Below are 25,514 nucleotides of genomic sequence, written 5' to 3'. Positions count from 1 at the left end.
CTGATAGAAATGGAGTCCTTCCAAGCCCACATCCTGTACATGCAGAAGATATTTGAGGAGGTGCAGAGAAAAAAATCAAAACAATACAGGGTTTGGAAAGTCTGATGGGCCAGAGACAATTGAAATAACAGAGTCTGGACAAAACATGGGAGGAACCAGCTTCGTATTGGCCACCAGAAGATGAATGGCCAGAGGGCTCTAGTAAATCTTTTCTTTCCCTAATGTCTCTTGTCCTGCCCACATCTAGTTCAGTTTCCTTAGTTTTCAATACAGATTTTTTTAGCATCGGAATTTGTGTGTGTGCTACTGCGAGTTCCTCTAAGCATGACATGCTTCTCGCCTGCAGTTATTCAGTAGTCACCTGCCTTTTGAATGTGCAGAAGTTACACTCGTATCATTTTGTGCCTGCAGTTCCTTGTCGGTGCAAACCGTACCACTTAGGTGAGGACCTTGCTTGTACACACGCAGATCAGAGTTTATTCCCATACATTGTTGTTGTGCACAAGGAGTGAGGGTTGGCGTTTCCCGGGCCTGGTCTTGTCACAATCTTTACCTAGTTTTGGAAAGTCAGAGCTAAGTCATATTAGTCATTTTATTTTATAGGAGGGTAAGGGAAAAAAACTTTCCCAAATTTTTAAAAAAATCTAGGAGTACCTTTAGACAAAGCTACAAAAATGGTTGTAGTTTCAAATTTGGCTTGGACGACATCCTCAACAAGGCTTCTGTTAGAGATATTTGTTACTGCTTTTATCAAGTTAAGTCCATTGGAAACTGCCCCTTGTTAGTTGTTAGCCATAATATAAGCCCTTCGCTATTAATGTGCAGTATATCATAAAATATACAGGCAGATTAGGGTTGCCAAAGCAACCTTATCTTTTTAGGGTTTCTGAATTTGGTGTGCTTGATCTCACAACCTTAATGGAGCTGAGCTCCTTTATAGTCATTTATTCATTGCATTTAATTGATTTTATACCATTTAAAAGTCTTACCTTCTCTGCTGTTTCAATCTGAAGTGTCTGGCACTTGCTGCCTTTGAAATAGCTCCAGTTCACTCGACCGCTGTTTTAAATTGCGAATTAGTGATGTGGGAGGGAAAATCTCAACTCCTTTCTAACCTCTTCACCTGCCTGGGACCCCCACATATCAGTGCATGCTCGTTAATGTGAAATTTTGAGAACTGACAATCATGATTAAGGGCCTGGAAACCATTTGCTACGAATGGTGACTGAAAAAAAGAGGACTGCCCATTTCAGAGAGGAGGCAAATCAGAAGGCAGATGCCCATCTAGTAGAGAATGGTCTAGAGAAGATAGATCAGGAACTTCTATTTTCCATTTTATAATTCAAGAAAAAGCAGATTTTCAATTCAATCAAAACAGCAAATTCAAATCAATGAAAAGATGTTTTTTTTAATATATATTACTTAAAGCCCTGTTAGTAGCTGGAACTCCTTGTCACAAGACATTGTTGAGGCCACGAGTTTAGCAGGATTAAAAAGATACTAGACATTTATATGGCTATCGAGACCATCTAGAACTATAAGAAGGACTATTAAACGAGTAAAGTAGTTTGGAAAGGTTGTAAGCCATTCTGTTTTGGGGCAAAAGCCATGTGTTCAGGTTAGGAGGAAAAATTCCCAAGGGCAAGTTATTCCACATGTGTCTGCTGTAGCATTTCATGCACAGTCCTCTGAAATATCTGGTACCAGACTAAATACACCACTGGTCTGATATGCCTTACTCCACAGTGTGGCCATCCGTAAGTTCCCTGTGTACTTGTGACAGGAATCCTTTTGAGGGCTGGGAATTGTTCAGAAATACACTGTTTTCAGTTGTGAAGTATTGGGAATCTGGGTAATACTGAGTTGATGCTACTTCCAAACGGTAAATATCAGGATTGAATGTTGGGCTTTGGATCTTACAACAAAGATTCAATCATGTCTGACAAACCATTTAGTTCTTATACCTTCCTGCGTCACTAGGCTCCCATGGGGACTCGTGCAAGATCCAGTTTTGTGCAAGTGTTGTGATCGTACAGCGTGTGGCTGGGGAAGGAGAGCTGGCCCCTCTCTTGGCTGACTATCTTAAAGAACGGTTAGTTGTTTTCATCCTTCACTGCACTTCTGAAGTATGTGGAACCCCGGGTGAGATCAGCCCTGACCTAGGAGCTGGATCGGCTTGAGGCAGGGGACTGGAGCTGGATGGAAGCTCTGGAGCTTGTTGTGCAGAAGTGATGTAATCGCTGTCCCTTAATGGAGCTAAACCCTCGTACCTTCCAGGCTGAGAACCGAGGTGTGAGGTGGTCTGTGTTACAGAGTCTGACAATGCTGTAACCGAGTTCCCCCAAACAGCTGTTGTTTAATGTGGTGTTTGCAGGGTCTCAGATGCTTCCTTTTCTGGAAGGGCTGTGCTGAGCCGGTGAGTGGAGGGGAGCCCTGCAGTGTTTGAGCATCCCTGATGGGGATATGGGCAGTGTTCCCTCTCATTTTTGTGCCCATGTGTGGATTGGCTTCCCTTGTGTGCACCTCCATGCAGACCGTGTGTGGCAGGGGTATGGGGTTGGTGGGGTGGGGCTCCAGACTTAGGCACCTGCTCAAATGTCGGTGGTTCAGAGGGTTAAAAGACCCACATGCTGGAAGAATTTGAGCCTGTTTCATGCTAAGAAGCTTGCACCCAATGGTGGATGTTTAACATCATCATCATCATCATCATCATCATCATCAAAGAATTACAGTCAGTAATTTTCTGACTTCCGATCTCATTGACCTCAGTGGCCACTCTAAAGTCTAGCCACTGAGGTTGCATCTACACAGCAAAGTTATTTTGGAATAACATCCGTTATTCCGAAATAACTACGCAAGCATCTACACAGCAATTCCGTTATTCTGAAATAATTTCAAAATAATGGACGGCTTATTCTGACTTCTGTAAACCTCATTCTACAAGGAATAACGCCTAATCCGAAATAGCTATTTCAAAGAAAGGCATGTGTAGACGCTCCACTTCTACTATTTTTAAATAGCCCCTCACCAGGGCCATTCTATACTATTCCTCCTGGGGCTCTACATCGAGATAGCATGTCTACATTAGGGAAGCCTGCCTCGGACTAATTTTGAGGCTTCTCTGCAGTGTAGACGCTCTCTTTAGAAATAAGGTATTTTGGAATAACTATTCTGGAATAGCGTATTCTGAAATAATTGTGCAATGTGGACATACCCTGTGGAGGTTGTTCCCATATTAGTGTATTCTCTAGTGCTTTGTATAGTGTAACTGTGAATGTCACCAGTGAACTGTTTCTAACACTTTGCACCAGTCTTCAGTCCAACAGCTCTTGTTATCATGCAGTTTTGTTTACTGTTCTATCCACCTTTTCCTTTGCTTATTCTCATCCCACTCATCCTGCAGGTCTCATCTCTTGGGCCAGCACAGTATCTGTCTAATCTAATCCATTTCAAGCATTTATACCATGTTTGTCTCTGTAGTTTCTGAGTACATACAAATATTTGTGGGCAGTTATCACAATCTCCCCTCCCCCATCATCTCTTAGTCAAGCAGTATAGATTGACTTTTTCATGTTTTCCTTATGTAAATCCTTAATCTGTCCTGTTCTATTTGTCCTTGATTTTCTTCCTCTTTGTTGACATTTCTATGCTTAACAATGTAAAGATGCTGGCAACTATTTTATTACAGACTGAAATTTAGGTTTTAACCTCAGTTTGCAAGAATTCTTTTTTTCCCCTTGACTGGTTACATTCTTTTCCATGTGGCAAACACTGAGCTTTTCCTTTTTTTTTTTTTTTTTTTTTTCCCTTTAACAGTGGCTAAACCAGTAAGTGTTTTGTTAGGCTTTCTTCTTCCAGCTATCCTCAAGGTGTCCTTAATAAGGACATCTTAGTTCTTGGAATGAATTTTGTTAATACCACATGGATTCACTGTGGCTCTTCTTTTTTGTTCTGTTTTGAATTTTAACTTTTGTTTGCTAGAATTCCCAATAAAGAACCTGATAAAGTTTTATACTTCCCCTTTTTTTAAGAAAAAGAGCTGAAACAATTCAGCTTCCCTGGAGGATGGGCAGACAGTTAAAATGCTGCATTTAGATTGCGGAGGAGATTTTTCAGCAGATATACCAATTGAAGTCAAGTTTTGAGTCTCTGTTTCTTGATTTCATATCATGATCCCGTTGTGTTAGTGCCATTGGTTTATATATCATAGTTAGGGCATGGGCAGTTAATTTATGGCATTTCTTTGACCGGACAAAGTTAGGATGCAAAGGCCCTAACAGGCACCATTAGGTGACTGAGACGTGTAGCCAGTCTTGAATGTGGTGGAGTGCACTGTGTTTGGCTCTTCTTTGAGACATTGCTGTTGTATATTTCACGAATCTAAAGCCCCTGTGAATATTACACCATGTACAATTGTACCCTTTTCCTGCCCTATGGTGTTGCATGACGTTGCTTTGGGCTCTCCAACAGCTGTTGCATTTTGCTCCAGCGCCAGCAGCATCTCCCTGGTGGGTGAAATGATTCTCTGCACTGCGTAATTGTAAAATCCTATTAGAGTCATCTGACTTAAAGCGCTATTGCATAATATTGGCATTTATTTAGCACCTGTCATCTGGGGAACCCTAAATCTTGGTCTTTGTGCCTTCGTCGTGGTGTCTGGCCAAACTTCTGCTTTTCAGCCCATGTTTTGAGGGGATGCAGAAGAGCTGGAAGTTTTCTGCTTTGGAGGCAAAAGGCAGGCTCATTCTTCTTCCACAGAGGCAGCATGTCACATTTCTCTCCTCTTCTCTAGTGAGAGCAGAAGCCACTTGGCAAACTCATTCCCTGTGCTTTCATGTGGCTTGTGGCCCAGCAGCTGGTCGGTGGGGAGCCTTTGCCTCTTCTGTGGCAGAGGGGAGGGAGGAGTTTTAGTTTCATCATGCACTGAGCCACAGTTTTGCCAGCGTGGGCCTGTTTCTAGAGTGCCGGGGTGTGTGGGTGGGGAGGGTTGTGGCTAATCAAACTGACCCTGAATTGGCGACCGATTGCTGAGGTTGATTTAAATCAAAGCCTAGGACGCTGTAAATATCCATCGTTGCCTGGAGCTAGGAATGGAATGCCAGAGAAACTGCAGCTCCTTGGACGTGCCAACCTGGAGTGCATGGGACCCAGCCTGTTTCCCGCTTAGAATATAACGCACCGTAGTCAGTTTGCCCTCCCAAATGCAGACCAGGCCTTGCCTTTCACCCCCAAATAATCAACTAAAAGCGAGAAAAACAATCGTCATGCAAATGCCACAGAATGCTAGCCTGCAATGAGAGCCTTTGCTCCAGCACTGGCCGGAGGGGCTGCTGCCGTCGGTCTCGGGCATGCTGGGATAGCTGTGCCCCAACAAGAATTCGGCAGGTGTGGGGCAGCAGCTTGACTCACATTGTGGCTCTTGAAAATGGGGTTAATCTTTGGGATTAGCGATGCTACCCCAATGCAAATAAGTGGGTGTAGCCTCTGGGTTTAAAGTTGGAAAGACTCTCTCTCCGCTGGAGGAATGATCCATTACTAATTGAGTCATTAATCATCAACTCACCTGACCAGATCCCCGTAACTGGGGTTGGAATATGGCTTAGCGTAGATGAAGCAAAACTCTTTCAGACGTTCATACAGAAAGCACGGGGTTGAGCACAGGGCCCATCATGTTTCTATAATGATGTTGAAAATGGTTGGATGTGTCTGTGCCCATTAGTAGTTAAGTTCCCGTCACCCTCACTTGAGGGTGATGCCAGAGAAGACCTGTTGTGGAGAACATTGTCGGTTGGGGTCACCTTCCAAGTGTAGGCCGACATGAAATGAAAGAGCTTAATGTCTTTAGAATTGTTTTGCTGAGCTGTCTCTAATGGGGCGTGTTGGACAAGTGGCAGTGTAGAGAACGGCTGGTCTATTTTAATGAGGAGAAAATTCTTTTCACCTCTGAAGTTAAGATGCTTGAAAAATTCTCAGCAGTAAATTTCATGGAAGAGCTGTGGCTTATAAATGGACAATTTCAGTCAGCTGTATCAGAATAAACTGCTAGGTCACGTGATACAATCCCTACTTGTTACTTTACAGTCCCTACTACAGGATTTCCCCCGCCCATCCAACTATTCTTTCCACAACTCGAATGGGTTTTCGTCACTTATGGAGAAGTCCAGCTCTGAGTTGTGCAACCTCTAAGAATTTGGGCAATAGTAAAGATGTCTTTACAGGTATCTGACACTGAGACCAAATTAGTGTGAATTCCTCATCTTTGCTTTCTGAAAGCACCAAAATCCTTCACATTTTTATTTTCCGGGGACGTATTAAGCTGCTTTGCATCTAAGAGTCACCCAGGAGAAATGCTGTGTTGCTCTTGGATACTGATTCGGGAGCGAGGTAGAGTGATCAGACATCTGGCAGTGGCAGTTTCAACCGAGTCTTCTAGTGCATGGCAAGAGGAATTGTCTGTCCCTTGTTTTAACGCACACATGTTCAGGCCCATGTTAGACTGTAGCAAAGCTGTTTCCCTGAGTATGTAAACACCTCGTTTTTGCCCTCTTGTCAGAGATTCCCTTCTCATACGTCTCTTGCTCCTCAGTTTTCGTGAGCTCTTCAAAACTCTCTTGGTGCCGTGTTTAGCACTTGGAACGTATTTTTAAGGCACAGTCCTCCATAGAGGGAGTAGCTATGCTACTAGGGCAAGGCTACCAGAAAATTGCAGGTGTGTCCTAGTTAATTTTAGTTTTTTTAATTCACGTATTAATGAGGAGGATCTTCATTAAACGTCTGAATAACAGAAGCTAAAGCACCAGCATTCTTATGACTACTTGTAAGAGCATAAACCAAACCAGCACTGACATTGCAACAACACTCACAAACACAACGGGAGCCTGTCAAAAGTCCAGGGTCCTGTGGAGATTGGTTCTTGGCATTATGCTATTTAACATTTTTATTAATGATCTGGAAGAGAGTGTAGTAGTTTGAAGCAGACACAACATTTGGGGGGAGTGGTAAGTAATTCGGATGCAAGAGCTTAATCTTTTGAATGGTTAAATCGGTGTCTGGTCCAGTTAAACTCCTCCCTCCTGGAATGACCAGCTTCCAGCTGCTGGCCCCGTTCCTGGGGAGCTGCCGGCTCTGCTCCCAGGGAGCTGGCTGCCGGCTCGTGCTGCAGGCTCTGCAGTTCAAGGTTTATCCTGAAGAACCCAGAGCTCAGCGCCATTCTGAAAACTGACTATTCCTCCCCTCTGTTTCCTGTCTCTTAACCAGTTACTAATCCATGAGAGACCTTCCCTCTTATCCCATGACTGCTTAGAACAACCTGGAAGTTGAAATTATACAAATCCAGACTAGAAAGAAGGTGTCAGTTTTTAACAGAGAGTAATTAATCATTGAAAACTTTACCAAGTGCTGTCCGGTCATTTTTAAGTCAAGGTTGAATGTTTTTCTAAAGGTCTACTCTAGTTCAAAGAGAAATTATTTTGGAGAAGGTCTGTGGCTGGTTAGATGAGATGGCCATGCTTGGTTAGGTACACTTGGGTCCTTTCACCCCCCATCAGCCATTTCAGGGGAAGAATCCAGGATGCTCCACATCCAGTGTCCATGGAAAGCTGGACTCTCTTCACAACCCTTTTCACAACTGCACCTACGCTCTTCTCTGCTCATTGAGAAGGGGCAGAGGAACTGACAGCTGAAGGCTGGGTCTTTGTTGATCTCTTCCTACCCCCTGAGAGGCTCAGCAGGATGAGTGCTGTAAAAATCCCTCATTAGATGCCTCTGAATACATATGCAATCACAAATCACTCAGAAGGAACGTAGCGTGTGTATGCCGCTGTTGCTGTCTTCGGAGAATTACATGACAAATTATTCCTGGCTGGAAGAAATGTCCTTTTATAATTGGGGGTTTTCTCGCATTCTTTCATAAGGGAGGAGCGTGTGTATTTTCAAGTAGCTTTTAGTTACTTTCATTATTTATGAGAGCGATGCTCCAGATCAGAAAAAGCAAACGGAAACTGCTAGTTTCTTCTGGCTGCAGCAGTTGAGGTGTTCTGTTTGCTTTACGTCGTAGCTGGTTTCATTTGTCGCAGCCACAAAGATGGCTCTCCAAGGATGCAACGTGGTGTGAGACCAGGCAGGGCATGAGCCATTGGCTCCCCTAGGGAACGCAGCCTTGCAGTGGAGTGTCAGTGCCCTGTAGTCAGGCCAATGGTCAGCCATTCCTGTTTAATTCCTTAAATATTCCATGGGCCGGGTTCTCTGCTGTGTCTGGTTCACGCAGATTTTCTCTCCAGCCCTAGGCAGAGAAGCTAGAGGGCTCTCGAGGGACCAACTGTCATCTGGAGACTGCAGAATATATTGTGTTCCTACCACTCTCTGCTACCCGCTTCAACACATCACCTGCATCCGGGACCTCTACCACCTCCGGGCCTGTTCTGGACTCCCCCCGCTCTGGCATATGCCAAGCAGAGAGGTCAAGGGATGTTTCTGCTCCATTTTTGCAACGTAGGGTAGGGCGTTGTAATTCACACACCTCCTGGCTGTGGTGTTCTGGCCCCTCCAGTGACACTGAGACCTCTTAGAGATGAGTCAGCTACAGCCTTAGCTAAGAGACAGGTGGGCAACCTATGCTGAAGAAGGTCCACTCCTGTGGCCCTCTCACTTCCTCAGTGGGCCACAAGATTGATGTAACCAAGATTGTCTCCCGGGCCAGGGTAGTTTTGCTCCCTGCGCTTGCGTGCCTAGAATTTGCGGGGGGTGCCAATGGAAGTGTAGCAGCGCTGTGATTGGATACAGAGAGATCACATGGCGCTCATAGTCAGTGCTGTGTGCAATCAGCACGCGCCTCACTTCACATGCTCTTGCTTTATGGGCACGTCACATTAGTAACACCGGTCGAAAAAAACTACACGGGCGGAAACCAGCGGAACCTGGCAACTCTGTGTCTGGGCAAGGGTAAACAAAATGTCTGGCGGGCCACACCTAGAACCCCAATGGGCCTCGAGTTGCCTGCGACTGCTTTTTGCTCTTCCATTAGAGGCTCATGTCTTTAGCTCTTGAGGTCCCAGGTTTGATCCTGCTCACCAACGACCAGGGTCGGTCGGTGTTACACACTCAGAACTAAAAATTGGACCCACAGTCTTTATCTAGTGCCTCTTAACTAGGAAATTAGCCATTTTCCCCTATTCTTTCCCCAGGGTTTGTGGCACATGGACAAAGTAGCGTAGGAGCAGGAGGATGTGACCATGTCTGGAACAGTCTGGCGACAGGGCTACCATTGTTACCCTGTATAATTAGGGCCCTGCCAGATTTGCGGCCTTGAAAAACATGTCAGACTGCAAAATCTGGTCTCTTGTGTGCTTTTACCCTCTGCTATACAGATTTCCTGGGAGAGACCAGAGTTTCTCCAGTTGAGAGTTCTGACCCGAAAGGGAAATACAGGGTCATTTCAGGGAGGTTGCCTTCAGAGCTGGGCGACCGGAAAGCAGTGGCCGTTGCCTGGGCGCCCGCTTCTAAAGGCAGTGCCCCACCAGCAGCAGCGCAGAAGTAAGAGTGGCAGTGCCCTACCTTGCCACCTTTATGCCTGTGTTGCTGCCATCAGCGCTGGGCAGCCAGGGAGTGGTGACTGCTGAGGGCCCATGTCTCCAGGCAATACCTTGCCATGAGCAGCTTCTGGCCAGCAGCCGCTGCTCTCCACTGCCCAGCTCTGAAGGCAGTGCCGCTACCAGCAGCAGCACAGAAGGGTAGCAGTATCGCAACGACGACACAATAACCTTGCAACCCCCCACAACGTGGCCGTGAATTAACCAAATGGAGTGTGAGTTTGGTAGGGTACTGTGTGTAATGTTGACTCTTCGAGGTGCTCCATATTTCCTAGAAAGAATTTGTGACAATTGTGAAGCTGCTATGTAACGAACTAAGAATATAAATGTGTAATCTAATTACCAAGAGACTGTGTAACTTATATTGAGCGTAGTGGAGTGTTTATTACCCATCTGGACAGCTTGAATGTTATGGGGATTGGGTAGGAAGGCAGCACAGTTTCTCCTTAGATAAAACCATCCGGGCACTCTACAGAAAGACCAAGGGGGAGGATTTGACTTTGAGGATCTTCTCCACTGAAAATGCAAGCCAGGATGGAAGCTCAGAGATCCAAAGGATACTAACTAGGTGAAAGCATTTGGAGGAGGGGTGTGTCAGTGGTGTGGGGTTGCTATAGGAGTTGGCCCCACCCAGAGAGTCTCTGAATAGGAGTCCGCAGGACAGCAGTGTGGAAGATGGTAAGGTTTGTGATAATGGGGAAAACTACCTGGTAAATTGCCTGCAGGGTGCATAGATTGCAGATCTCCAACAAGATATCTAGATAGATGTATGTGCAATGCTGAGGAGGAACTTATGGCTGGCTGAGGTACAGGCGGTTTCAATGACATTGGGAAAGGTAGGAGAGAAGTCTTGGAGGACAAAGTTAGGCGTTTTGGTAAGAGACTAAAATCCGGGACTTCTCTGAAATGCTTCCAGTTCCAGGAACAATTTAATTGGACAGACAGAACTACAGAATCTCAATGTGTGGATAAGATGATCGTATAGGGAGAAAGGTTTAACGTTTAGTAGCAACTGGGGAACCTGTTGGGAAAGGAAGAGGCTATACTGGAAGGGTGGGCTCCACATGAACCAAAACCAAACTAGATAGCTGGCATGTAACATTAAAAAGGTTGTGGAGGAATTTTTTTTAAACTAAGCCCCGGGGAAGCTGACTCTTACAGCAGAATACAGGCAGTCCTGCTCTGGGCGCTACTGGACCAACCCGGCAGGACCCCAGCTGCTCTGCCCCAGGCGTCCCCAAGTCAGCCGCTGCTGAAACTGACCAGCGCTGACTACAGGAAGCCCGAGGCAGAGTTGCTCTGCCCCGGGCTTCCTGGAATCAGCCGCTGATCAGTTTCAGCAGCAGCTGACTTGGGGACACCTGGGGTTCTTAAGTTGAATCTGTATGGAACTGGCGTCCAGATTCAGCCTGTTGAAACTGATCAGAGGCTGATTCCAGGAAGCCCGGGACAGAGCAACTCTGCCTCAGGCTTCCTGTAGTCAGCCGCTGATCAGTTTCATCAGCGGCTGAATCTGGACGCCAGTTCTGACTTACATACAGATTCAACTTAAGAACAAACCTACAGTCCCTATCTTGTACGTAACCCGGGGACTGCCTTTATATCTATTTGGGGAAAAAAATACCTTAGGAATTAATTTCTTAACGAAGGTATTTTATATCAGAGTGAAGATGACGAGAGAAGTTAGTAAAGTACAGGCAGGACCCAGTTAAGAACAGTCAAATGTAAGAATCTCATTAAACAGAGCACATGAAGGCAAGCAATGTTGACAAAATGCTCCAAATGCTAGAAGTCTAAATATTAAGATGGGTGAATTTGAGAGGCTGGCATTAAGTGAGGATGTTAACGGTACAGACATGGAAGCTGAATGGAACAATGATAATTAACGGGATGTGGTAAAACCAGGGTATAAAATATAAAGCAATGACAGAGAAGGCCATGCTAATGGGGAAGTGGCATTATGGGTAAAAGAAAGCAAAGAGTCAAAGTATCATAACATTTCTATGGATAGAAACATGATGGTTGGCTGTTGAGAGCGTAGGAGTTGGAATATATTGTCAACCGCCTGTCCGTGATGATCGGTATTCCTTTTCACGCTCTGCAACCCAGGGACTCACTTGTCACAGCTGTGTCCACTTTAGGTTGGGGGACCCACCTCGGGGACCTCTCCACGCAAGTTATGTGGTTGACAGATGAACTGTTGCTCCACAACAATGTCCGCAAGCTCCGGGCAGTCTTCTCCGCATACCTCACTTTTCTGCCATACCTTCGGGGCGTCATGGTGTGTGGTATCATGATGGACCCTGATCACCATGTAGTACATCAATGAACAGGCGGAGCCTGGTCATTCCTTCTGTGCCTGGAAGCCCTTCATCTGTAGTAATTGTGCATAGCCCATTCTATTCACCTGGAGTTGTCATGCCTCTTGGGGGTCCACAACCAGCTGGTGGATCACCTGAGCTGCCACTTCACTCACTAGTGATCGACCTGACTGGATGTCCTCCACATCATTTTCCAGAAGTGGGGGGTTTCCCCAGCTCGATGGCTTTGCCATTTGGGCCGACCAGAAGTGCCTGAACGTCTGCTCATTTTCAAAACCTCAGCATGAAGTCCATAGTTCTTGATCCCGTGACACAACAGCCTGATGTACGTCTTCCTCCCGTTCTCGTTGGTTCACAAGGTGTTCCTCAGGCTTCTCAGAGACAGGGCAAACGTCTTCCTGATAGCCCCAGCGTGGGCCCATCAGCACTTCTACCAAAAACTACAAGAGAGTCAGATACAACTGCCCATCCCGCTTCCTCCGACCCTGGACCTCATCACTCAGAACCACGAGTGTCTTAGCCACCCAGACTTCCGCTTCCTTCGCCTCATGATGTGGCGGCTTTGTGGCTAAACCCAGACTAGTTGGCCTGTTCAGAACAGGTCTGACAAGTCTGAGTTGGGTATCGGAGGCACTGTTCTGCAGTGGTTCTGGACTTACCTTTCAGGACACTTTCAAAAGGTAGAGCTAGGGGGCTGCTATTTGACCCGATTAATCAGCTAAATGTCAATTTGCATCGACTATTCGATTAGCTGACAAGGGCACCTCCACCTCCGAAAGCCGGCTCTTGCTACATTTCAAAGGCAGAAATGCCGAGGGGGAGCACGGGACCCACGGGGGACTCAAGCAGTTCCCTGCTGGCCCCATGCTCCCTGCTTTTGAAATGTACAAGAGCCAATGTACTAGGGACATTTCAAAAGCAGAGAGTGTAGGGCCAGCAGGAGACTGCTTGAGTCCCCCACTGGCCCCATGCACCATGCGCGCTTTGCTTTTGAAATGTACAAGGGCCCCCCTGGAGTCGTTTTAGAAGCAGGGAGTGCAGTGCCAGGAGGTGACTGCTTGAATCCCCCCTTGCCCTCTGCTCCCGTGGCGCTTCTGTTTTTGAAATGTAGCAAGAGCCCTGTTCTTGCTACATTTCAAAGGCAGAAGAGCCACCAGTTCCCCCACTGCGCCCCCCCCCCACCACCACCACGGAGACAGTGCTGGGGGGAACCAGCTTTTAAGCCGGCTCTCCCTGCACCGGCTCCTGCTCCCGCTCTGCGCCTTGCTGCTACTCTCTGATAGAGGCAGCAAGGGCAAGGAGCGACTAGTCGAGTCGACTATCCGATAAGCATAAGCATAGAGGGGTTCCCCAGAGTTCTGTAATGGGGCCAGTGCTGTTCAACATACTCCTTCATTATCTGAAAAAGGGGGGAACCAGTGAGGTGGCAACATTTCCGGGTGATACAAAATGACTCAAGATAGTTATGTCTGAAACTGACTGCAAAGAGTTACAAGCAGATGTCACAAACCCGGTGACAGGACGACAAGATGACAGATTAAATATAGTATTAAGTGCAAATTAACGAACACGGTAAATCATAATCTGAACTGTTTATACAAAATGCTGGGGGTCTAAATGAGCGGTTACCACTCATCAAAGAGATCTTGGCGCCCTCCTGGATAGTTCTCTGAAAACATCCGCTCAGTGTGCATTGACTTACATTGTACAGGTACAGTATTCTACAGCCGCCTTTCCAAATGACCGAGAAAGTTTTCAGAAAATAAGGAAAAAAGGCAGAGAGAGGAGAAAAGCATCTCACTTCACCGACTGTTACTTGCAAAATAGAAACCCCTGTCTGGGAACTTGCCACAAATTCTACCTCATTTGGCTTAGTTAATTGGAAGGAGCTCTTTAACAGTGGTATCTTTTGCAGAATCACACATCAGAGAATATTAAATTGCATCATACTTCCCTGAGTTACTTTGAAGGTTTTTCTAAATCCGTGGCTTTTTATAGAAGCAATCACTGTTTTACTTTAAAACCTAAATTAGCACCAAGTTGCCAGTCAGAAGGGATATGCGGGTAGATATTTTTATTAAACTTTTTGCAAAATCTGTGTAAATATAGTAATCAGTCTCCTTTGTTTTTAGTTCTGGAGAAGGAATAAAATGTCCATCTACATAATGCCTCTAACATTGTCTTTAGAAATTGCTGGACAAACCCTAATGGAATGCATACCTAACTTTTATGCCACCTTTCCTTATAAAGTAATGTATTTTTCATAAACATTCATAGTTACTGGAAATTAGCACCTTAGCTATAAAGGAGGCTTATTAATCTTACTAACGCTTGTCTGAGTAAATAGCCCAGCATGAAAAAGCAACCCCAACCAAACAAAAGCTGTAAAGACAGTTTACCTGTATATACAATTTGTAAAGTCTGAAGAAAGTTTTCCATCCCATGGGATGGTATAAAATCCCTTGTCATTTACAAGGAGCTTTACAATAAAAAAACCCCAACATTTTAAGAAAAACAAAGACTTTATGAAAGAGCAGAGATAAAACTGCTGGCATATGCCACCTTCTCATCCCCCATCTACACACTTTTCCTGTGTTCACTTTCAACAGGAGCATGCATGCAGGTGTTTTTATTAGACTTTTACAAAACAGATATAAATGTAGTAATTTATGGCTTACATCTTTTGATTTCTGAACCTGGAATAAAATTCCCTCTTTCTACATAATTTCATTAGCATTTGTCTTTAAAAATGGTAGACGGACACTCCCCGCCCCCTCATGCAAGACATATCTATCTTTTATGTCAATTTCCTTTATTCCATTTATTCACGGAAATGTAGTTCTTCATAGCCTGTTGTATTAATTGGAAATTATTGCCTATTAGATTAAGTTGCATTGGAGATCCCTCAAAATTTCTAATGTGTTGAAGGACAGATAATAAAAATAAATCAGTAAAACATGAAACACACAAATATCACCACTTCCTCTTCCATCCCCCACCATGTTTTCCAAACCATTATATATACTCTTTCCTAGATAAACCCCTATAAGCATACATTCAGCTTAGATCAATCACTAATACATATTCATTTTTTCAGCATTATTTTTTTACAACACACATGCAAACTCTCACATCCTAACCGAAAATAAATCTGATGATGTACACATGAGTTAATACACATACATGAGACAAAATGCAGGCCTCATTTAAGCCATTTTATGTAAAACGAGTTGGTAACAGTTTTTACCAGTTTTCCCACAGACTGTGCCTTGTTTGTTAAGGTAGACTTGCGACTTTTGAGAAATTTACGGTATGGAAAGTAGCTTAATCAAAGGGATTAAACTTGGATTTAATAAATAAGATGAGGAATAAGGTATTAGGGAAAACTATATTTAATATGCAAGCGGCAGTAGATAACAAAAAGTTTATATTTTATTGTAAATGCTTTATCAGTAAATATATTTCATTATAACCTTATTTGGCACATTTAACTAAATAAATTAAGAGGAAATAAATCATGAGAGTGAACAAGAGTAATACAGACTTTTAAAGGTAATTCGAAAAAGTAGCCTGAGGATAAGTGTGTTGGTCTGGATTTTAAGGGATGTTTCAACAAATGTTGGAAGAAACAATCTTGTCTGTCCTCTATTAGGCTTTGTCTGCACTGGCAGACGGAACTGCCAGCATTGCATAGCACTGCTCAGAGCTCTCCCACAGAGCACCTCCTCGTCTTGCACCGCTGATGCTTGTGAGAAGGCAAAGCGGGGAGGTCATTGGGAATTCTGGGCTCTGTTTTGATGTCCCATGGTGCACCTCTTCGCATCCCAGCTGCCCTTTTGCTTCTGTCTGCATTTGGTGCCAACTTTCACGACTTTTGTGCTTTGCCCTCTACTCCTCTGTCTGCAGGAACGGAACCTGAACTGGAGAAGAAAACGCTGATCGGTCTCGCTAACATGTCACAAATGCACAGTGACGATCAGGTCAGACACTGATCCTGCCACGCCTAGTGCTATGACATGTGATGTCTTGTGGTGTTCACTGAGGTGCTGACCCCAGTGGAACACCTCTGTTGGGCTCACGAAGCAAGCACGGAGTGGCAGAATCACATTGTCATACGAGTCTGGGATGACGAGCAGTGATTGCAGAATTTTCGGATGAGGAAAGCCACTTTCATGGGACTGTGATGAGCTCACCCTCACCCTGTGGCACGAGGACACGAAAACGAGAGCTGTCCAGGACACAAAAACAAGAGCTGTCTAGCCGGTGGAGAATCAGCCAGTGATTGCTGACTGCTTCAGACAGCTACCAGTCAGTCACCAATCAGTTTGAAGTGGGGAAGTTGCTTGTTAGATTCCTGTTGATGGAAGTCAATCAGTCACATCCTACTCTGAAAGACCATGACTCTGGGCAACGTGTGTGAAATTGTAGGTGGCTTTGCACAAGGGGGCTTCCTTAACTACAGAGGGATGGTAGATGGGTGGGTGAGATTATTCTAAGAGGGGTGGGTGAGATTCTGTGGCCTGCACTGTGCAGGGGGTCAGACTAGATGATCATAATGGTCCCTTCTGACCTTAAAGTCTATGAGTCTATGGCACAAACATTCCAATTCTGGAACCAGATCAGCTAGTCTCCGAGTGTGTTAATCGGAAAGGATATTTCTCCATGGTTCTCCAGGTGCTTGTGGATCACCACGGGCGTTTCATGGAGACTAATGCAGACAAGTCCAGAAAGGTGCAGCACACATCTTTTGGAACACTGGCCTCTTCAGGAAGCTGCAAGTTGGACTTTCTTTCCAGCTGAGATCACTGTTAGGCCATGGTTCTCAATTCATTTCAGTCCACGGAACACCAGGCCAATCAAAACATTTTTGTGGACCACCTCCAGCACATGTAGCACAGGACAAATGACACAGCAACCACTTAGCATGACGGCGGCAGCTACACTGACGCTCAGAGCCTCAGATGGAAGTTACTGGCAACACAACACTATTGTGTCCTTGGTGACGCTATGGATGACGTGCCGTGTGCTTGTGAACATGGCGTAAAACAGCCTAACGGTGGCACCTGCTCACGCTATGTGACTTTGGACAGTGTTCCTGTGGACCACCGAAAAAGTCACCATGGACCACCAGTTGAGAACCACAGCTGTAAGGGAAGTTAAAATACCCATTGTGATTCAGGGAGACCCTGCTTACCCCTTAATGCTGTGGCTCATGAAACCTTATACTGGGAGCCTTGGCAGCAGTAAGGAGAGGTTCAGTAACAGGCGGAGCAGGTGCAGAAGGGCAGTGGAGTGTGGTTTTGGCCATTTAAAAGCCTGCTGGCGATGTTTGTACGGGAAGCTGAACCCGGCCGATGACAACAGCCCTACGGTTATCATTGTGTGTTGTGTCCTCCATAATATTTGTGAAGAGAGGCATGAAAGGGAAGGACTGCTAAGGCTCAGTGCCCGGAGGCTCATATTGAACAGCCTGAGACCGGGGCTTTTAGAGGAACAAAGTGTGGGACCATAAGGATGAAGGATGCCTTGAGGCAGCAGTTTCGGGCAGAAAGTCAGTAATATTTGTTGCCATGCACAAAAATGCAGTGGTTGCGAAGCTAGTAGGTGACTGTGATTAGTTCATACGCTGCACTATTGTTTTGCTGGGGAGTCCTTGCTTCCTTTCAGGGAATGGAATAAAGTTTGCTTTCAAACCCAAGAATTTCATTTATTAAAAGCAGCAAACGTAGAATACATATGCAGCGCCACTGTGTGGGAAGGAGGAGGGGGAAGTGAGGAGGGGAGAATCTAGCACATTCACAGATGGTGTATGTCCAGGTATCACATGCAGCCATACCGTCCGATGTGCTAAGCAATGGGAGCTCCAGTTCAGCATGGCTAGCCTGCGTGGGGATGGGGTTTGAGTGCACTGGGTGCGTGTGGGAGGCTGCAGGGCTGGATGATGAAGGGGTAAGTGTGAAGTGCAGCGGGTGCCGACTAGGAACAGGATGGTGACCAATAGGGATGTTAAATTGCATGTGATCAGCTCGTCGAGTAGTCGACTACTCGATTAGTCAATAAGGGAGGAAACTGCACAGCCCAATGGGGTTAGCTCCAGGCCCCCAAGAGCTAACCCTGCGGTGGCTCTGCCTTTTAAATGTATTAAGAACCTGATGGCTCTTAATATATTTAAAAAGCAGAGCTATAGCAAGGTCTGATTCCTGGCTTGTGCCCGGTCCCTGCTGTGCCTCTTCCTCCCCTGCCCCTCCCTTCCCTGAGATGGTGTTGGGGAGAACGGGCTTTTAATAAAATGTTGGAAGTCTTTATTTCCTCCCAGCACCGGCTCCTGCTTTCCCCTCCCCCGCCCTTGCTGCCTCTCTCCGATAGAAGCAGCAAGAGGGTGGGGAGGGAAGCGACTAGTTGAGTCACTACTCGATTTCCCAATAAACATATGCTTATCGGGTAGTCAACTAGTCGCTTGCATCCCTAGTGACCAAAATGTGTTGGCAATAAGAGGGGGGCACGTGGAAGCCCATTTTGGGCCACAGGTCGACCACTACTGTCCAATACCCGGTGTTTTAGATTAACATAAGAGCTGTCATGTAAACATGGAAGTCTTCCTTGATAACGTTTTCCTGCCTGGAAATGAAGATGCTGAATTTAAATAGCTGGGTATAACTGTGGCTTAGTGAGGTGTGGATTCAGCCAGAGTAAAACACAATGGGTGTGTCTAAACTACATGGCTCCATCGATGGAGCCATGTAGATTTGTTTGTTCGGCAAAGGGAAATGAAGCCGCGATTTAAATAATCACGGCTTCATTTAAATTTAAATGGCTGCCGCGCTGAGCCGACAAACAGCTGATCAGCGCGCTAATCTGGACCCTCCCGCGCCGACATGAAAGCCCTTTATCGACCTCCCCGGTAAACCTCATCCTACGAGGCATAACGGGGAAGTCGATAAAGGGTTTTCAGGTCGGCATGGGAGCGTCCAGACTAGCGCGCGCTGAGCCGACAAACAGCTGATCACCTACAATTATTTAAATCGCGGCTTCATTTCCCTTTGCCGATCAGCCTAATCTACATGGCTCCATCGATGGAGCCATGTAGTTTAGACATATCCAGTGACCGCTTGCCTCAGGCTATTTCTATGTGGATGGCCATGTGGTAAGCGCAGATACTGTATAAATAGCAGTGCTGGCCGTGTGGCGCTGCTCAGGTGTGTGAGGTAGAGACATGGCAGAATCTCCCCCATCTCTGCTGTTGGTTGTAGCGGTCATAGAATCATAGATCTGGAAGAGACCTCAGCAGGGCATCAAGCCCAGCCCCCTGCCTGAGGCAGGACCAATCCTAACTCAATCATTCAGTCCGGTGCTGCCAAGGGCAGCTGTGACTAGCTTTGGAAGTGAGAAATGTAACAGCAGGGAAGCAGAGGAGAGACTCTGGTAGTGCCCAGCTGCTGGAGCCTTTTCCCACTGCCTCTGCCTTGCTAGAGCTTTTCTCTGCCATGTGGACATAGCCTGCTTTTCACTGTGGCATGTACCTGTTAGTAATCTACATGCCACTGCAAGCACAGATGAGGCCTGCCATGTCAGATGATGGCTGGCTGGAAAGTCACTTGAAATAAGGTATTTAGGGTGCGTCTACACTTGTACTTAAGCGACATGTCATTCATGGGTGCTCAGCTCCCTCCCTCCTTGCATGACAAAGCTTGGCTGAAGCAAGTGTAAATGTGACTGGTGTCCTACCGACAAATCAAAAGCCACTCCGGCGGTGGAAGTATTTTGCGTTCACCCATGCTGACTTAGTGACACAGCCTTGTACGTGTGGACGTACCCTAAATGAGAGGAATAATGCAAGAATGTGATCTTAAAAGAAGAAAAATCTAGAAGCCCCAGTTAGGAATAAGCAGTGAATGTAAAAATTCTTGACTGAATTATCTGTGTCTATGAAACAGTATGTGACAGTAATGTGTGACTGCTGCAGAGTCACAACAGAATGGAAACTAAACTCACCCCAACTTAAAATGTGTTTGCATGTGTGACTGTTGTTTCTTGCATGCAGGAGTCCTGCAGTCTGGTTCAGTGGGGTTTTATAACTGCAAAAGAAACTCTGACCTCTGTAGTGAAGAACTGAAAACTGGCAACTTTTTAAAGCTGTGAAAGCAGCAGGAAGTGGTCAGGAGAAAAAAATCCAACTCGTCATCCTCCAGGATGCTGTCACAGATTAAGTAGTCATTTTATGTAATGAATAATGCCTGCTAACCTTTTTTTTTTTTTTTTTTAATTAGTGGTTATGACCAAAAGAGAAGTAATTTTTTATAACTGCCTCATTTTCATCTACATGCATCCCATAGTTTTTGCACAGTTGTGGGTTGAGCTATTAGAACAAATCCAGTAACAGTAGAAATGCTAAGGCCTTTTCCCCTCTTTTACCTTCTGAGATATGCGGGATACATCTGGTGACCTGTGCTGTATCTGAGCGTCACCCTTTCACTCGTAACAGGAACTTGTTGAGTATCTAGGAGATGAGAGAAAACAAGCTTGAGTGGCTTGAATATCAAATAAGGCCATATGGACAGTAACCAGAATATCATTTGTAGTTTGATTTTGATGTGGATGTGAAATAAAGATTTGCAGTCCCAGTGGAGGAAAATGTCTTGTGTGAGCATCGAGAGATATATAGAAAGGAGGCTAGCTGTTTATTAAATAGATGGGAGACCTGCCTTTCTGTTAAAATGGAGCCCTTTGTTAGTTTCAGAACTGATGCTTTAAATAAGTATGTGTTGGTGCCTGTTTGTGTCATGGGCACTGACTCATCAGTCAGGGGCTACACACAAGTAAAAAAATACCCCACGGATTTGGCCCCCAGTAACCAAAAGAAAGAAGGGAGAAACTTGCCTTCATTATTAAACCTTTGTGTCTAATTTGAATTAATTTTAATTTGTCTGGTTTCAGCTTCCAGCCATAGATTCTTGTTCTGCCTTTCTCCACCTTGCATAGTTGTGGCTTGTACCCTTGCTCCTAGAAGTATGACTTTTCATTTAGCTGTTGTAAGACGCACCTTTAAATGGGCCTCGTTTACCAAGTGAGCCAGATTGTTATATGACTTAGCACTCCAGTCATCTTTTATTTGTTCAGCAGTGCTTTTATACTTACTTCAAGCTCACTGAAGAAAACTCAAATAGCTTCCGCCCTAGAGTCAATCCCGGCGAAACCCCACTAGAAACGTCCCATTCCATTATCATTTGCATAGGCCTGTGCTTTTTGGGACTTGCGAGGTCATCAAGTCCTTAATCCATTAAACTCGCGCTCTGTCAATATTCTCTGGTGCTTATTTTATCATATTATTTAACGTATTATGGTACTAAATCATCTGTCTTACAGAAGTCCAAGTATATTACATCTGCAGTTACCTTTGTCAGCCAAACTTGCAGTCTCATCAAAGAATGAAATCAGATTTGTTTGACAATATCTGTTTTCCATAAAACCTCTTAGCATTAATTATATTTCTCTGTTAATTCTTTTATTAATTGAATCCCATATCAGCGTTTCCCTTATTTTGCCTGGGACTGATGTCAGATAACCAATCTATAGATCATCCCTTTTTGCACATCGGCACAACATTAGCACCCTTCCGTCTTCCGGAATGTCCCTGTGTAACAGGATGTCCTCACCTCTTGCGAGCACCCCCGTGACCGGATGTCTGCGCCCTCTCTCTGTTTGTCCCTGCTTACAGGGCCTTGTCTAGGTCCTTTAATTGCTTCTCTATTTCCCTGCGGCCTTGCACTGTCTTCAGCCTTACCTCAGGGCTTTGTCCTAATGGAGTTCCCACAGCCAGCTCAGGGTGGCTCCTGGAAGCTCCGGTCAGCCAGCCACACACCATCTACAGTGCTGCAGCCACAGCAAGGAACTGATGATTGGCTCTGCCCCACACAGCTGCTCTAGGCAGCTCAAAGGGCCTTCTTCACAGCCTTTTTTTCGGGGTGAGGTGTGACGGGGTAATGAGATTTCCAGCTAGGAGTTGCCAGGTGTCCGGTATTGACCTGGACCATCCGGTATTTTCGCCTCCTGTCCGGTAAAAAAAAAAAATTCAGAAAATACCGGACACCCAAAATGTCTGGTATTTTCGGATTTTTTTTCCCATCCAGGAGGTGAAAATCCCTGGTGCTTACTGGGTTCCGCAGGGGAGCTGTCTGGCCGGGAGCAGGAAGACAGAATAGTGGGCAGCCTGTTAGGGCCAAAAAGCATTTCTTAAAGGGGCCATGCTGGGGTTTTTTTTATTGTTATTATTTTATTTCTTAGCTTAACTCTCAGGGTCCTTTTTTTTTATTTATTTTTCGCTTAACAACTTTGGTCTCCCCCTTTTTTTTTCTCAACGGAATTTTTTCCCTGTTTTTTTTGGGGCGGGGGGGGGGGGATGTGATGGTAGTTTTGACTAAACAATCTGGCAACCCTATCTCCAGTAGAGAGTCTCAGAAGGTATGGTATATCCCATCACACCCTGGTGGTGAAACATGACCATCAGCAGGCCAGAGATTTCTTTACCAATTCTTTTAGGACTCCTGGGTGCCTGTTATCCAGGTTTGTCCATGGTAGCTGATAATTAACACTCTCCTTGGTTACTAATGGACTGTAGAGTACTTCATTATCCTCCTGTGATATAAGTACACCACCTTGCTTCTTCCCAAACACACAACAGAAATATTTACTGAATACTTCTGTGTTTTTCATATCATTAACAATTTTCCCATCTCTATCTAGAAATGGACCTGTGCCCTCAATAGGATGCTTTTTATGCCTAATATATTTTAAATATTCAAACAAAAAAAATCAAAGATGCCTTCCTGTTATCGTTAGCTCTTCCAGACATAGATTTTTTCCCGTTATGTCCTTAGCTTTCCTTATCAATTTTCTGTATTTTATAACTTTTAATTTAGATTAGTTGTGACCTATTTTCCCCTTTTCCATTTGTTATATGTTACTTTTTAATTTCTATTTACTGCCTTCATTTTGCCATAGAAAAACTTTTAGCCAAAGTTGTCAGGACTTTTTGGCCATCTAATAAATTCCTCTTAAAGAACTCCTTATTTTTATTGACATGTTTCTGTGTAAATTCATCTTTATCAATTATAAAAGCTCTGAATGATTTTCAAGAAAATGTGGCTAGATAAGAGGAAGTATGCCTCTATTGGTGGTTTAGGAATGATTTTCCTTTCTGATTGGAGGCCATTAATTATACATTTCATTTTTTAATGAAAATGAAGGAATGAGGACGTATAATTTCTGACTTGTTGGAACTGACCCATTGAATCAGCAACTCCGTACCTGTATAGGAGGTTGTGCAGTAATTGTTACTAAAGATTGTTCGCATTGTTCAATTACTCCTCTCCTTGCCATCAACTCCCTACTGCCCCTGTGCATTTTTTCTTTCAATGATAGCGGTTGATAATCCTGATTAGTTGCCTCCTTTCAGTAGTATCGTGCTAGTTTGACGGTGTGTTTATTAGTGGTGTGGGATGTCTTCATTTCAATATCCGAGGCAATGGGATGTCCTCCTCCTCCACTATTTAATGGTTAAACAGATCTTTGGAGTAGCAGATCTTAACCTGATGGTCATCCTAAGTTTTCTTTTATTTAATTTCATCCATTATTCCTAGTTATAATAGCACATCTTACTATTTTAGAAATGTGTCTGTCTGTCCGTCCATCTGTGAGTCCATTTGTTCAAGAACTCCTAAACAGTCAGAACTAAGACCACCACATTTGGCTGGCAGGTCAGGATAATGGGATGTGCATGGAATTCAGTTGTTTCTCATAAAATCGTAGGGGGAGTGGTCTGGTAGGAGGGACAGTTATACTGCAGAATGGCAGCAAGGGGCAAGAGATGGAGACCAGGACAGCCATAACTCAACTGGACCAGCAATGGGACAGAGGTGGAGAAAGGGATACCTATATCTGCTATATATTTCAGAGAGCTTGTCAATTTGTGTGTCGGTTTGTCTGTCTGTTCCTTAGTCAGGAGACATGCATCCCTCCCCTGGCTTAAAAGCTGGTTTCCCCTTCCCCCCAAGCACTGGATCAGCTGGGTGGGCAAACGGGAGCTGGTGATCATGGGGAGTCATTTTTAAAAGGGACTGCATTCTGATGATTCTTCTGTCTAAGAAGACCAAAATTGTTTTCATTTTGTTTTGCTGCCATATCACATTACCAGAGGAGAATGAATTTGCTGCCCATTATTAGCTTTAGCTCTCTGTCAGACTTTTGATTTCCAGGTTTCTCCCTTCTGGTAAGTATCTGTGCTTTAAAAATACTGTTTTCCTCCAACATAGTATTAGCTTTGTTTTTCCAACGTGGAATCTCATTCTGTTTCCTTATCCTATTTCTAAGCTTTCTGAATCTGAGTGAACAACATTCTAGGGTGTATCCGAAGGAGTTGTGTAAGCAAGATGCAAGAAGTAAATCTTCTGCTATATTCAGCGCTGATAAGGCCTCAACTGGAGCCACATTTCAGAAATGATGTGGATAAATAGGAGAAAGATCAGAAGAGAGCAACAAAAATGATTAAAGGTCTAGAAAACATAACCTATGAGTGAAGATTGAAATAATGGGGTTTGTTTAGTCTGGAAAAGAGAAAACTGACATAACATTTTTCAAATACATAAAAGGTTGTTACAAGAGAAGGGAGACGTGTTCCTCTCAAGACAGGGCAAGAAGCAATGGGCTTAAATTTTCAGCAAGGGAGGTTTAGGTTGAACACTAGGAAAAACTTCCTGTCAGGGTGGTTAAACATTGGAACAAATTGCCTAAAGGGGGTTGTGGAATCTCTGTCATGGGAGATTTTTAAGAAAAGGTTAGACAAACATCTGTCAAGAATGGTTGAGATAATACTTAGTCCTGCCTTGAGTGCAGGGAATTAGTCTAGATGACCTCTCAAGGTCCCTTTCAACTGTAGATTTCTATGATTCTCTCTTTTTTCACTTGTTCTCTGGCATTTGCAGCTCTTCACGCTTTAATATCATCCCTGATTTATGTTAATGTTTGGATTACTCTCTTCCATGCCATGAACGTGATGTTTAATCTGATGCAGGCCCATGTTGAAGGGTGGCCGTGTTGGGGTTTGCATTGCAGTGAAGGGTATGCAGCGGAAGGAGCTGCATTCTTTGGGGGCGTGCAATGAAAATGTTGTCAAATGTGGGGTACACAGGAAGCCCGGTGCATCAGATTCAGAGATTTTATTTTCTGAACCGTTGTGAAAGTTTCTCCAGGTTGTAAAGCAAAAGGGTGAGAAGCAAATTTTCTCCTTCGAGGACATATCACTTGGACTATTTGCTTTCCTCTGATGCATCAGATTCTGAGCTGTGTGGGAGCAGGTTCTGGACTTGGAAGGACTAATGGCTTGGTGCAAACATTTGCATTTCATGAGTGAGTTCATTTATGATAGTTAAGGTTGTTTTCATTACTAATAAACAGTTTTATGACTTTTCTAAGTACTTATCATTTATCAAAGACACATACAAACACAGTAATCTTAAATGAACCGTAAAAACAAAAGTACCTTTACTTTGGTGTCAGTAACTCAAAATTGAGCTAGAAAATAAGAATTCTTATTTTTTTCCTCTTTCCTGTA

General features: G+C 44.6%; 1 protein-coding gene across 32 annotated transcripts in view; it reads left to right on the top strand.

The window, feature by feature from the left end:
• The window catches only part of ZNF618 (zinc finger protein 618), a 215,298-nt gene that overhangs the window by 100,718 nt on the left and 89,066 nt on the right, over positions 1-25,514 (top strand). The gene's annotated exons all lie outside the window — the stretch shown is intronic.

Source organism: Pelodiscus sinensis, chromosome 22, assembly GCF_049634645.1.
Source record: "Pelodiscus sinensis isolate JC-2024 chromosome 22, ASM4963464v1, whole genome shotgun sequence".
In the NCBI taxonomy this organism is placed as follows: domain Eukaryota; kingdom Metazoa; phylum Chordata; order Testudines; family Trionychidae; genus Pelodiscus; species Pelodiscus sinensis.
Note: the sequence above shows the minus strand (reverse complement) of the source record. Positions and strands in the feature narration are given on the sequence as shown.